Source organism: Rhipicephalus sanguineus, chromosome 1 (assembly GCF_013339695.2).
Source record: "Rhipicephalus sanguineus isolate Rsan-2018 chromosome 1, BIME_Rsan_1.4, whole genome shotgun sequence".
Lineage (NCBI taxonomy): Eukaryota > Metazoa > Arthropoda > Arachnida > Ixodida > Ixodidae > Rhipicephalus > Rhipicephalus sanguineus.
Genome location: NC_051176.1, coordinates 70,775,738 through 70,789,073, shown reverse-complemented (window position 1 = coordinate 70,789,073; position 13,336 = coordinate 70,775,738). Strand labels below are relative to the sequence as shown.

At 45.7% G+C, this 13,336-nt stretch overlaps 1 non-coding gene across 1 annotated transcript; it reads right to left on the bottom strand.

The window, feature by feature from the left end:
- Positions 1-2,594: 2,594 nt before the first annotated feature.
- Trnam-cau (transfer RNA methionine (anticodon CAU)) lies at positions 2,595-2,666 on the bottom strand. The gene has a single exon. It is a non-coding gene; the product is annotated as a tRNA-Met (tRNA).
- Between the last annotated feature and the right edge of the window lie 10,670 nt (positions 2,667-13,336).

The window sequence follows — 13,336 nt, the reverse complement described above, 5'->3', positions numbered from 1 at the left end:
TAAGGTAGTGCTAATTAGGACCGTGCTTATTAGTATTCTGATAATTAGTATCATACTAATTAAATAATTGGTAATTACATATGGATAATTAATGTAGCGTTAATTAAATATTACATATGAAGACATAACTATTCAATGTCATGTTAATTAAGACCTAGCTAATTAATAACATCAAGATTGAAACCGAACTGACGTGGTCTTCACTCCGAAGCCGACCGAGCAGACTGAATAGACGAGCCACGTAAAAAGCTGGAAGGAGCTATATTCGCGGACAACTTTTCTTGGCAATGAAGGGAAGGCTAGAGAGCCGAACTACGCGTGTGCTGCCACTGAAGATTATAGTCCCACAATTGCATCCGTGTTTTCTGCGTGAGAACAGAAAAAACATTACTTAATTTTCTACTGGGCGCTGTTTGAAAAGAGGGTCAGCGCGCACCAAGGAGATATTTATATCTGTTTTGCCTTATGCAGTGTCATTTAACGTTTTGCACCTGTGAAAACGTCGCACATTTTACGTGCACCTTATAGTCCAAATGGCGTCTTCGTCTTCAGGTGAGCGCTCGTCACCCTCAAGTTTTTCCGACGACTCGCCGAGGGAGCTTGCCACGAATTTCACTAACAAATGGCTGTGTGCGCCTGTGAGGGCCGCTCGAATAATCAAATGGCCGTCACAGGAGGTACGGAAGGTTACAAACCAAAACTAAATTTGAAACGCGCGCCGAACGAGACTATTTCGCGGAGCAGTACATGTGCAGTAGCTCCGCCCCCGTAGCCTTTCCTTCATTGCCAAGAAAAGTTGTCCGCGAGTATAGGTGATCACAAGCTCCTCCGATGGCTCCAGCCTTGCACAAGTAGTGCGAGCTGACCAATTTATTTTATATGCAAAGAAGCTGCTGCTTAGCGTCCACCGCATGAAACGCTTGACAGGCACACCGGCGCTATGACAGTCACGAGTTGAACTGGGGCCTTTTCATAATCAACGAGTTTGTACCTGAGTTCACCCGTCAATCAATTTGATTGACGGACGCCCGCTGCTAAGTTCGGGTCCGCCCACGCGTTTTCTCTTGCCGAGGAGCACTGCTCACGCCGCAACGCCAGCGAGCGGCAAGATTCACCTATGAGATTAATCACACAAACTATGCACGCGCACACGAAGAACTAAAGGCTATATCACCACGTGACTACGATGTCTCACATTCAATTTCACCGCGCTCACGAAGTACCACTCACAGCCATGAAACAAGCGCCCCTGGTGGCATTTGCGGGGAAGCGTTACTATTTACTTGTTTGGGGAGACATTGTTTCTACCGATTTGTTAAGGCAGAAAAATTATCAGACGTCTAATTTAAGCAGCAGCAACCTGTCCATTTATTTATCTGTAATATTGGAGAGAAGCGAAACGAGCTACACGAGAGTGCTGCGTGTGCACCCTTTTTGCCTTCGAGAGTGGAAATTTCCATGCTGCAGGTGGAACGAAAACACTTGCCCGAAAGATTACAAACGCCCACGAACACGCCTGTAGGAGGGGCGATGTTCAGTTGGCAAAACGATAGCGCGACAGTCACGCTGACGTCGCTGCACTGTTCAAACGTTGACTTAGTGGCGGCGCTGACACGTTTGCATGCGGCGTTCCTTTGAAAACCGCCGCAAATGCCGCACATGCGTTTGCTACGCCATGTTCGTTCTTGCAGCCATTTTTATCAACGCTGCTATCGCGCTCTTCGCGCTGTCTTCTTATCATGACCGCCGTAGTGCGAGCTCGGAGCAAACTCGTGTACCCAAGAAGCTCGGGCCATCTTGCATAGCACCCATGCCTTACATAAACATTTTAGGTTTGCGTTTGACATCATGCTCGACAATTATTTTTGGCACAATTGTTAAAATAACGTGTGGCAATGCTCTGGGAAATTTTGAAAATTCTGAATATTACAGACGCGGAGGGAAAAGTCTGAAATTAGAGCATTATTGAACATGCGCAATATTTACATTTTTTTTTCTTAAAATATGAGCCCCGGTACAGTAAGCCAAAAGCATTTTGTAAAGTCACGCTGTTCATTGTATGATAAAAAAATTTGGGACCAACAGCTACAACAGTATTTTTGTAGGACCTCGTCGAAATTCCATTTTTGCACAATTCGCAAAAAGCGGTTATGGCTCAGTGGAGACTTCCGAATTTTGTCAACGAAGGAAAACTTTGTTTTCGCGAAGCTGATATAGCTGTCGTGGCCCTGGCGACTCAGACAGTGTAATATTTTTTTTTCAGTGCAATTAAAGGGGGTCACCGCACATGCACCAACGTTCTTAACTGAACACACCCTGAAGCATCACTGTAGAAGTCACTTCTGCAAATTTGTAAATATTACTTTTAATGTTTGCTAAATTAACATTAGAAAAAGAAAAGGTAGGGAAGAAAAAGTAACAATGTCTATTACATTTTCTCCACAAATCTCACGTCACATCAGAAAAGAGTGAAAATGTCTCATCAAACATGATATTAATGAGAATTAACAGACAATAATGCCAAAGAAAGTATAGGGGATGTTATTCGTTGTAATTAGGAAACTGAAGAAAGTAAAGTGGATGAAAAGGTAACTTGCCGCCGGCAGGGACCGAACCTACGACCTTCGAATAATGCGTCCGATGCTCTACCACTGAGCTACGGCGGCGGTCATCCTCCCGTCCGCTTTATGGGGTATATATGTGCATTTAAACTGGGAGTGTTAGTCAGCGCCAGTCGCAGCTATGGCGGCGAGTGTGGAACACTCTTTTTTTGCCTGTTGGCGACACGTAGCACGTGGTCTTTTTACGAGCTGGCAGCTGACCATTAATCCCTCGCATACTACCTGAAGGCATCATGTCTGCCAGAACGAGCCCCTCGCTATGAATGAAGGAAAGACGATTTCTTTTAAGGGCTCGTTTCTTAGTTAGACACAATATTATAGAGAACTAACAGACAATAATGCCAAAGAAAGTATAGGGGATGTTATTCGTTGTAATTAGGAAACTGTGCAGAAAGTAAAGTGGACGAAAAGATAACTTGCCGCCGGCAGGGACCGAACTTCTCATCAAACATGAGACACTTCTGACAAATGATCACATACAACTCTTGTTTCGTCCTACCGGTATCATTTTGCAGAGCAGTGATAGCACCAGGAGGCTCTGGCAGCCAGCGTAGCCATTGATGAGCACATAGTTGGAAACTGCTGTGGCATAACACAGTGGCTGTTCCATCCCCTCGAGCTCAGGTCCAGAACTGGAGAAATAAAAAAAAACATGCAAGGAAAAACAAAACTGGTTTAAAGCGACCACTACAGACTTGCATGACTTGTCTTTATTCATTGAGTACGACATAAATGACTGAGGGCACCACTACAATATGCAATATCTACAGTACTTAAAAAGCACTGAAAATATATTACCATGCAGGACAATTCTTTTTTGTTTTAAAGGGGCCCTGCAACATATTTCCAAATAATGATTGAATGACTTTATTAAATGAGTTTATGGCCTCACAAATCAACTGCCATAAACAATTTTAGAATGTGTCAAGTTTTATAGCAATTTACACTAAGTGTGGATCTGCAAGCGCGACCGAACGGCTATATTACCCTACGAAAAGAAGCCGACCCTGCGGCCAACCTAAGCCGAATCGCTCTGTGTTTGTCGCCTCAGCGCGCGCTTAGTATAGTCTCGATGCTTCATGTTACACCATGCTACACGGTGTTTGCTCTAGTGTGCTTCCGCCACGATAACGTGAAGGCTGTGTTCAGCGTGAACTAGAATAAGAACTTCTCAGCAAAAATGTCTTGGATTTTGACCCTACAAAGTCCCACCAAGAATAATGGCAATGGCAAGACGAGCAACGAGGTTACTTTAAGGCCCATGTGCTCTGATTGTTTGGTGAGCTCAGTGCATGGTATTTACTCGTATTTAGTCTTGGTTTTATGTCACCTTTTTTTGCACTAACAACATGCGACAAAGCCGAAAGACCGGGAAAACAAGTCCCTCGTCCTCCGCCTCCGGTGTCTGATGACAGCGAGACCAGCGACGCCACGATTTCAAGCCCAGACTCTCTTATACAGGTTGAATTATTGAGCAGATATATTATTGCAGTTTGTTTTCGTGTTTGTGTGGCGAGCCGCCCTCCTCAGCCCACATCTAGTGGACCAAATATGGGCTGTCCAGCGAACCAGGGCTATCGCCGAGGACATCGCACGATGTTCCCCGGACGACCGCTCCTGGAGGCCTAGCCCGGGCCTAGCCCGGACCAAGTTTATTACCTATCTACCAATATGCATAAACAACATAAGCATAGATTAAAGGCGAAGGACAGGCGCCATGAATGTGAGTGTAGCTGGAGGTCTCGCTCACCTTTTGTTGTGCACTGCATGTATACAACGAGCATGTTGAGCCATAAACACGTTTATCGCCTCATACCAAAACGCTATAGTCGATGCAATTTGTGTGTTGTGCGCCATTGGGCTTATCAAACTTGTTCTACATAACGTCACAAGAACCACATGATAATTCACTACAAAATGTGCATAATATATGTACACTAGTGCAGTTTATTAATGCCGTTGGCCAACTGCATAAGCATGTAACATGCACGGCGTGTGTGTTATCCAGCTCATTTCAGCCTGACTGCTGTGTTGGGCTTGCAGCGATATTGAATCTAGGCTGCCTTGACTACAGTCTGTTATATCCTTTAGATGCGAAGCATCTCTTGCTCGGGGGTATGTCCCGCGGCGTTGGCGTACGCACTCACACTACGCATGCGCAACTCTCCTCCTTCCCTCTCTCCAACAGCTGCGCGTTACTCTCTCCACTTCTCTCCCAGCACCTGCTTGTGCTTCTCCTGCGTTCTCGCTTCTGCTCTCGCGGCGCATGCGCTACTCTCCTCCTTTATTTGCTCTCCTTCAAGTGTGAATATAAAGCGGGTAGAGCGCTACGCGCGTTCAGTCCAGCGCTTGCTTCGGCTGACTCCTCTGAAATGCGGGCTCGACATGCCGAAATTCTCTCCTGCGGAACGCCGCGATCAGCGCCAGCGCATGCGCGTCTCTCCCCCTCTCTCTCCTCTCCTACGCGGCCCCCCTCTCGCGCGCCTGTTGACCGCGTTCCCCGCTCGCCCTGTGAGAATTAACGGCCAGGCTACAGGGAAGACACGACGCGCGTAGTGTTCCTCTTCGCGTTCCACGACGCGAGGTCGGTAGCATGCCAGAGGTCGGTAGCGTGCCCAACGAACGCCAACGGAACGCAATCGTGCAATTGCTCCGGTTTCGCATCGCCTCATGGTCCCCTTTAGCGGGAGATGGTGTAATTTTTTTTATTGCCTCATCGTGAACCTACCCTAGATTAATTTACTTCATGCCACCTTTAAGTTGAGATTTAGTGGCATGCTCTACGTATGATAGTCACACCACCGTCTCGGAAAAGAGCGCATCGCAGAATGTAAGTGATTATAAAAGAGTTTGCTGTAATTTATTTTGAATGAGTGAACACATTCAATTTCTGAAAAACGTACAGAAAATGCGGGCACTTTGCACTAAGTCGCGGAAAGCTTGGCAAAGCGAAGCACGCAACCGCCGCCGCTTGTACTCCCGTCGACCGACGAGTCAAACTTAGAGATGCGCGGCTTCCTCCTCTGAAGTACGCAGCTAGGCTATGCGGAGGTTGCGCGCGATGTCTCCATCAGTGGACGTGGCGTAGTTGCTCCCCCTACCGCTCCACCTGGCCAAGCCGCGCATACGCGGCTTGGCCAGGTGGAGCGGTATCTGGTCGCTAGACGACGCGATGCTTGCTTCCTCTTTCTTTCTGTATTTTATTGAGACAGCAATTATATGGACAGTCTCGACGGGTTTTTACCGTCGCCGTTGCCGTCATGTCGTTCCGGTATGAAGTCCAAATTGATAAGATCCCCCCGCGCATTGTATGTTCTACCACGGGTAAAAGCGCGTGAGCGGGTGCGACGAACGCGGCCGAAGCAAAGATCAAACGAGCCGGCCCATTTCCGTCGCTCGTAGCTTACATGCGATAACATCACCCCGCTCGGAAGGCCTGCCGTGGAAGCGGACAGGAAACGACCCGCCCGTCTTTAACGACCATGAAAAGACAAGAGGTGGGGGGCGGACGGGGGGGGGGTGGTTGTCGCGCGAGCAGCCACTTTGAACTTTGAATCTAAGGGCGCGGTCGCGATCGCTGGCGCGCGCGCTATCTCGAAAGCCATCACAGCGGGCGGCTCGTATACCCTTCTACGTGCTGCGCTCTCAACGCGAAGTGACTATGCGGAGAGCATCTCTCCCTGTAGCGGCCGTATTCTCTTACACCAGCGTTTTGTGGTTACGCGAGATCGGATACAAAACAGTTAGCTGCCAGCCTCACTTCGTGTAACACTACAATTGGTTGCTATCGCATTCATTGCTTGGTCCTTGCGGTGAAACTGTTACATTTTTTTTTCTCTGTACTTCTTTTTTCTCTCTTTCGTTGAAGTTCTCTGTCTCTTTCTCTTTCTTTCCACATTTATTTCTCTCTATTTTCCTATCCCTCATTCTTTCTGTGCTATGCTTTACTCTCTCCCCTCCTCGTGTCCCTCCTCCTCACCACCATATCTCTCCCCCTCACGATCACTTCCCTTTCCCACCTCCTTGATGCACTATACTACACAAGGTTATGCTATGCTCCCCTTGCGTGTATGGATAGCCGAGTGGTTAGGACGCTCGCCTTCACATCGACGGTCCACGGGTTCGAATCCGTCCTCGTGAAGGATTTTTTTTCGGCAAGAATTTTTCCCTTTCTCTTTCTCATATCTTTCTTTCCGTTGCTGTGTTTGTTTCCATCTTTATTGCTTTCTTCCCTTCTTTCTTTATTTCTGTCTGTCTTCCTTTCTCTCTCCCTCTCTCTGTACTCGTTCTCAGGTGGCCGCCCAGTGGCGCACAGCCGTTAAGATGGCAGTTTTCTGCGATCGACTCACAAGGAACGATTTGCTAAACAGCTTCGCTGTTAAGACGAAGCGAAGCTAAATGCCATTCAGCCTACCACTGCTTCGCTACGAGAGATTAACAACACTAAACATCCAGCAAACGGTGCCACATCATATGCCAATAGTCAAATGTATTTTTAACAAGACTGTTGGCCTAGTTAGTACTGACTTTGATCGAGGGACTCTCGATAGAAAGATGTTAAAACATATTTCTAGTGCAACTGGCCTGTCTTCGTGTGTGTCTTCTCCGAGCTTGCAATCTAGTGCCGACAAGATCGTCAGTTCAATCGTTGCAACCACCTGCCGTGCAAGATACCAGTTTCTGCGTGAGGAAAGGTGCCGCAAGTCCTGTCAGTGTGTGTTTCTTTGCTCTGTGTATGTGTTCTTTCACGGCTAAAATATGTCAGTAAGTCAAATGTATGGAGCAGCAAAGAATATCTAGAACACCTATACTTGAAAATTTGCAACGCAAGCTACATGTACAAACAAAAATCAGACATCGTGACTTTTTTCTTGATATGCAAAAAGAAAATACACATCAATGCAATTATATATATCCGCATATGGTACATAAAAGTAAGAAATAAAGATGGGGAACTAGGTCTGTAATTCAGAGCGGACATAATAGTTACGCTAATCCATTCACAAGTAGATCCTAGATATGATGTTTGAACTGTGTTAATGAGAGGTTGAAATTTTTTTGTTCACCAAAACCATTTAACAACAGAGGCACGCGATATGTAATTAAGACTCTATCATACCCGGTCCTTGTGCAGTCCTGTTAGCAGGAACGTGAATTCGTTGTCTACGCAGTGAATATTCGTTGTACTTTCGTGTACTGTAACAGTGTGAACCTTGTTTTTATAAATGTGAAGTAATAATTTGTATTCGTAGACCTGTCTTGCTTTGAGTATGCCGTGTTTTATAAATAGTGGACTGCTTGACATCTCCCTTGGGTCGCGATAATAATCTCCGAATAGACGGAGCACTTCTTTCTGTAAGACTTCTAATTTGTTGAGATTATTCTCACTTGTAGTGTCCCATACAAACATGCTATAAGTCACGCGCGAGTTAAAAAGAGCGTAGTGTATCTTCTTTCTCAGCCAAAGCGCTATAAGTGGGCTTAGTTTAAATATGTACCCAACAGTCTTGCTTAGTTCGGATAAGAGTCTATCGACATGAGTATTCCAGTAGAAACTTTCTTGGAACCGCACTCCGAGAAATTTTCGTGATTTAAGCAGCTCCCGCCTCTGGTTTTTCAACACGATGTTCATGTCGTCCTTGTACGGCTTGTTGACAGGCTGGCATACGATGGACCTACTCTTGGCTATATTAAGCATGAGCTTATTTTGATCAAACCATTTTTCCAACTTGAGTAAATAGTAATTTACCTCAACTTCAAAGTGCATGAGTGATCTACCTGTAAAAAATATGTATCATCTGCGTAAATCATTAACTTACGGGAACATCGAATGTCACACAGATCATTAGCATAAGTCAGAGGTCTTAAGCACGCAGCCCGCGGGCCGCATGCGGCCCGCGGACCTTTTCCTAGCGGCCTGCGGCTTCACCAAAAGTAAAGTTTTGTGACTTTGCTAAATGGTACTCGCATCATTTTCTCGCCTATTGCTGTTAATAACGCTTTTTTTGTTCGGGTAAGCTGCAGAGACATGACTGCTGCCAAGCATTTTTTTTTTCGTGAGGCACCTCAAGCGGTCACCACTCGTTGAAATATAACGGCGGAACAAAAACTATATTTCAGAATTGGCGTGCAGATTTTAGTGATTCTGGAAATCGGTATCGATATGTTTCTCTAATGCTGACGCCAAATACCCTCCATAAAAGATCCATAATGAACTACCCCCCTCCCCCACTCCAACCACAACCTTCCCTGTCCCGGCTCTTGCAGGGCTAAATTTCGTGAGTGCGGCCCGCCAGCTGAAGCGAGCTTGAGACCACTGATATAGGTTATAAAGAGCAACGTTCCTAGAAATGAACCCGGTGGTACACCATTTTTTACAGTTTTCATTCGGAAGATAACGTACCAACCTTAACATACTGTTTTCCATCGGTGAGATAACTTTTAATTACTTCAGCTGCCACGCCCCTTACACCGTAATCATGAAACTTGGATATTAGCATGTCATGTTTTACTGTATCAAAGGCCTTCTTCAGATAAATGAAAATACCTTTGATGTACACACGAGTGCACTGTTAAAGAGAACACGTGCGCGCATGGCCTGTGCGGGTTTGGCTTTCCTGCAGGAGTATAGTCGCTTAGATTTGCTTAAGACAACTGGAGGTTTACAGTTATGAGTCCTTGTGACAAATGAGTGCCATACACAAACAATCTTTCCACGACCACTTGCCAATGGGGGGCCAGATGTATGAATGGTGCTCATTCGAGTGATTCATTTAACAGTGGACTGTAGTGTACCTTCTGTCTTTCATGTTCTTTAGTATTTTTCTTTAGTATTTAACAGCGGATATTTCGCGCACTTACATTTTTGGAACCCATACTGCGCCTTATTGATTACGAGGTGCTTTGCGAAAAAGCACTGAATTCAGATGTGTATGACTCCTTCAAAAACTTTTGAGAGTGTCGGTAAAACAGATATGGGACGGTAGTTCCATAATGCATTCTTATCACCCCCTTTGGGGATAGGCAAAAGTGGGCTACTTTTAGATTTGAAGGAAAGATGCCGGTTTCTAACATTGTGTTCATGATATATCAAAGAACGTGTGAAATTAGTGACGCTACATATTTTATTGAGCTGGCTGTTATTTCGTCAACACCTGCAGCAACATTGTAACTGATTTTACTAGTTAATCTTTAAACTTCCAAGGAGTGACAGGGGTAAAAAAGAGTGACTTTGGTAGACGCTTTCTATCTGCTACAGGCGGATCTGTTACACCAACTTGTTACTGGAAACTCTCCCAAATGTGCGCCATCACGGAAGAACTTGGAATGTCACCCCTCCCCTTCGGTAGGGCCCTTTCCCGCAGGTGAAGCTGCATGGACGCTAGGAGTAGGCGTGCTAAGGTCGGCGAGACCACGTGACTGCAAGTGGGGAAAGTAGGTGCTCAGGGGGGGGGGTGATTCTTAAAAGGAAGAAGGAAATGAAAATGGAAATTGGGTGTGGAGTGCAGACGAAAAAGCTCGACGGTGGGAAGGAGAGACAGTCTGGCCTGAGCGGTGTTGCTGCTAGGCAGTGCTCCGGTCTCCTGAGGTTCGACGATGTCCGGCTAGAATTTTAGGGGCGTAGCTCCTCTTAGTCTAACCTTGTCACGTCTCCGTTGTCCGGCGTAAACGGATCTCCCGTACAGTACGTGATATGTATCGCCCTCTCCTCTCCTACGGTCCCCCCCCCCCCCCCCCCCCTATCTTGCCTCGCGGTGCAGCGGCGCCGACGCAGGCAGCGTCGCGAGGCAGCGTCGCGGCAGCGTCTTGATTGAAAAAACCGACCGCTCGCGCTGCACAACCGTTCACTGACCACCCCGTATATATAGGCACTGGATTTTGACCTCCAAGGTAGTGCGTGTGTGCGATTTCTCCTGTGCGTGATTAAACAATGAAAATTCACAGCGTACATGTAAAATTAAAGTGAGCTGCAAGTCGTCATAACTCTCATCGAACCTTTAGTATAAACGCGCCCGATCTCACGTCGGTGATGATGTACTGGGTAGAATTCACGGAAGATTCACGGTTTACCGATGAACCTCCGCAGCTTCGCCCACTCATCATCATTCACTCCGTGGATATGCTGTGATTTTTTTTAATACATTGTAAATATGTTCTTCTTGTAACCACTTCTGTATATAAAAGTGCTTGCTCCACTATCTCCAACCCTCTGCTCGCTAGTCGCCGCAAGGACCGTCTCTGACGGGGCACCTCGAGTGCGAATCACCAGCCTGGTGGTCAGCCTCTGGCTGAATCGCGGATCCTCGGATCGCGGGTGAAGAACTCAACTTTACATGGACGTTAATTACACTGTCTTAAGTGCATAGTAACAATTGTGATATAAATGTGAAGAAAGTAAAGTTGACGAAAAGACAACTTCCCGCTGGCAGGGACCGAACCTGCGACCTTCGGATTATGCACCCGATGCTCTTACCAACTGAGCTACAGCGGCGGTCGTCCCCCCGTCCACGTATCGGGTATTTATGTGCATGCAAACTCTGGGAGTGTTAGTCAGCGCCGCTGTTAGCCATGACGGCGAGTGTGGAACACTCTGTTTTTGCCAGCCAGCGTCACGTAGCACGTAAACCACTATTGCAGTAATTTTTTGTTAGAAAGAGGCATCGCAATCTTTTTATGTAGTTCCTGTGGAAGACTGCTTCTTTACAACTTGAATCTAAAGAAGTGATGTTGAAGTACAGAGACTACGTAGTGTGCTTATTAACCAAGCACAGTGATAACTGTCATGAGTCACAAAATCGTTCTCACACAAGAGCTAACATAGACGTACAAAGTAGACTTGAAATGCACGAGAAGAATACTGATGATGGCGTAAATGCTCTAAAAATCAATATTTATACGTTTAAGTGGTGATAAGTGGTGATAAGTGGATAACCTTGCCTTATCACCACTTCACAGTGGTGATAAGGCAAGGTTCCGTAGCTTCCCTAGGCTCCTTTTCTGAATGATAGAGAGGCTATCGAATATAATAAGCTGCTGCCAGCTCACCCATCATGTTCACTGCGGGAGAGCTGCTCCCACTGGAGGATGCACAGCATGAGCACGGCCAGTTGAACATCAGAATGTGTCCTGTGGCTCTGGAGGAGCACGCGCAAGCACTCTGCAAAAGAATCTGCACAAAACAGAGTTAGTAAGAAGTCTCACTCAGCAAAAAAATCCTTGAATGAATGGCTGTAATGCTTGTTCAACCCTGACATCTTACAGCCTGGATTTAGGTTACAGCCTTCTTTAGGTTTTCAGAAAAAGAAAACATTCCAAATGCAGTTAGAAATGCTTGTACGCGAGCTAAGCACATGAAATATTACTTTGTGACCACTTACCTCCCATAGGTGAGATTTGCAGACTGTACATTAAAAAAATTTTACGCACCCTTAATGTTCCCCTTGTTTCCTAACAATTCGTCCGTCTTTAATGGCGTTAACCCCTAGCATTTGGTGAACCTTTGGTTCATTTGGGTAGACTTAAGAGTAAAAGAAGACTGTTCTGCGGTGGGTATGTGCCATATGTGCCGTCTTGATGGCACATTCCCACAACAGTCTGCTCTCTCAGTGAATGCATTCGATTTAAGCCCACTTTGACGAGTTGAACTGCGCTTCCCTATGCGTGGCCTCCGCAATAAACTCCGGCAGTGCGACGGCGCGCTGCCGAAGCCGCAGAGCCCCTATAGAAAGAAGAACATGGTTGAGATCTGATCCACCAGATGCCGGAACGATATGAGCTCTCCACAAGAAAACAGCCTGCTTTCTGACAGTTAATTGGCTCACCATAGCTAAGCTGCTGCTCCGATATCATATGTATATCCTATAGAACTCTTCACTTGAACAATTACCTCCTTTTTGATTTATTATTTTTACTGGGGTTTCCTAACAATTTAGCCAACACTCAACTTCCAGTTGGTTGGGGGCGCATTTTGGTGTGCTCCTTGAAAAACGATGTCATGAGGGGCTGAAACTGAAACGGGGCTTCCAGCAAAAACAAACTCTTTATGTTTGCATGGTTTTTCCCACTACTGGACTTGGCAGGTGAAGCGGCTATCACTTTATGGCAGTCTGGAAAACATTCAATATTGCAGAGATGGTCATATCAATTCGTCCACCTGAATGGACAAAACCACATGCGTTTTCTGGAACGCTCACTGCCCTTAAAGAACTGCGTGCAATGTATTTTTTTTTCTAAGTCAGAAATGGCGACACGCTCCAGGTTGTTCACACAACATCCAAATTAAGATTGCTCTTCCATACACATCCGTACACATTTACATTCGGTATGACATTAAATCGTAAGAACGGGCAAGAAGAGATCAATGTGCAAAATGCATGAGCATTGATAATTTCTTTCAAAACAATTTTATTGAACTTGGAATACCTGATATAATCCAAATATCGCTATCAATACTTTTTAGCACAGCTTTATTCACATTTGCAAACCAGCAATCTATATAAAACAATGAAATTCCGTCAACATCTACCAATAGCTGATTTTGTTTTTCAAGAAAGAAGAGTTTGCAGAAGTGACTGTAAATTGGACAAGATGACAGTAGCTTGTTTATGAATGAAAACGTTTGAGATGGATTTTGTTTTGCTGTAAACACACTGTAACACGTGATAAGGCGCTAACAGTTTTCAAGGGATTGACAACACATTTTTCTGGACTCAGTT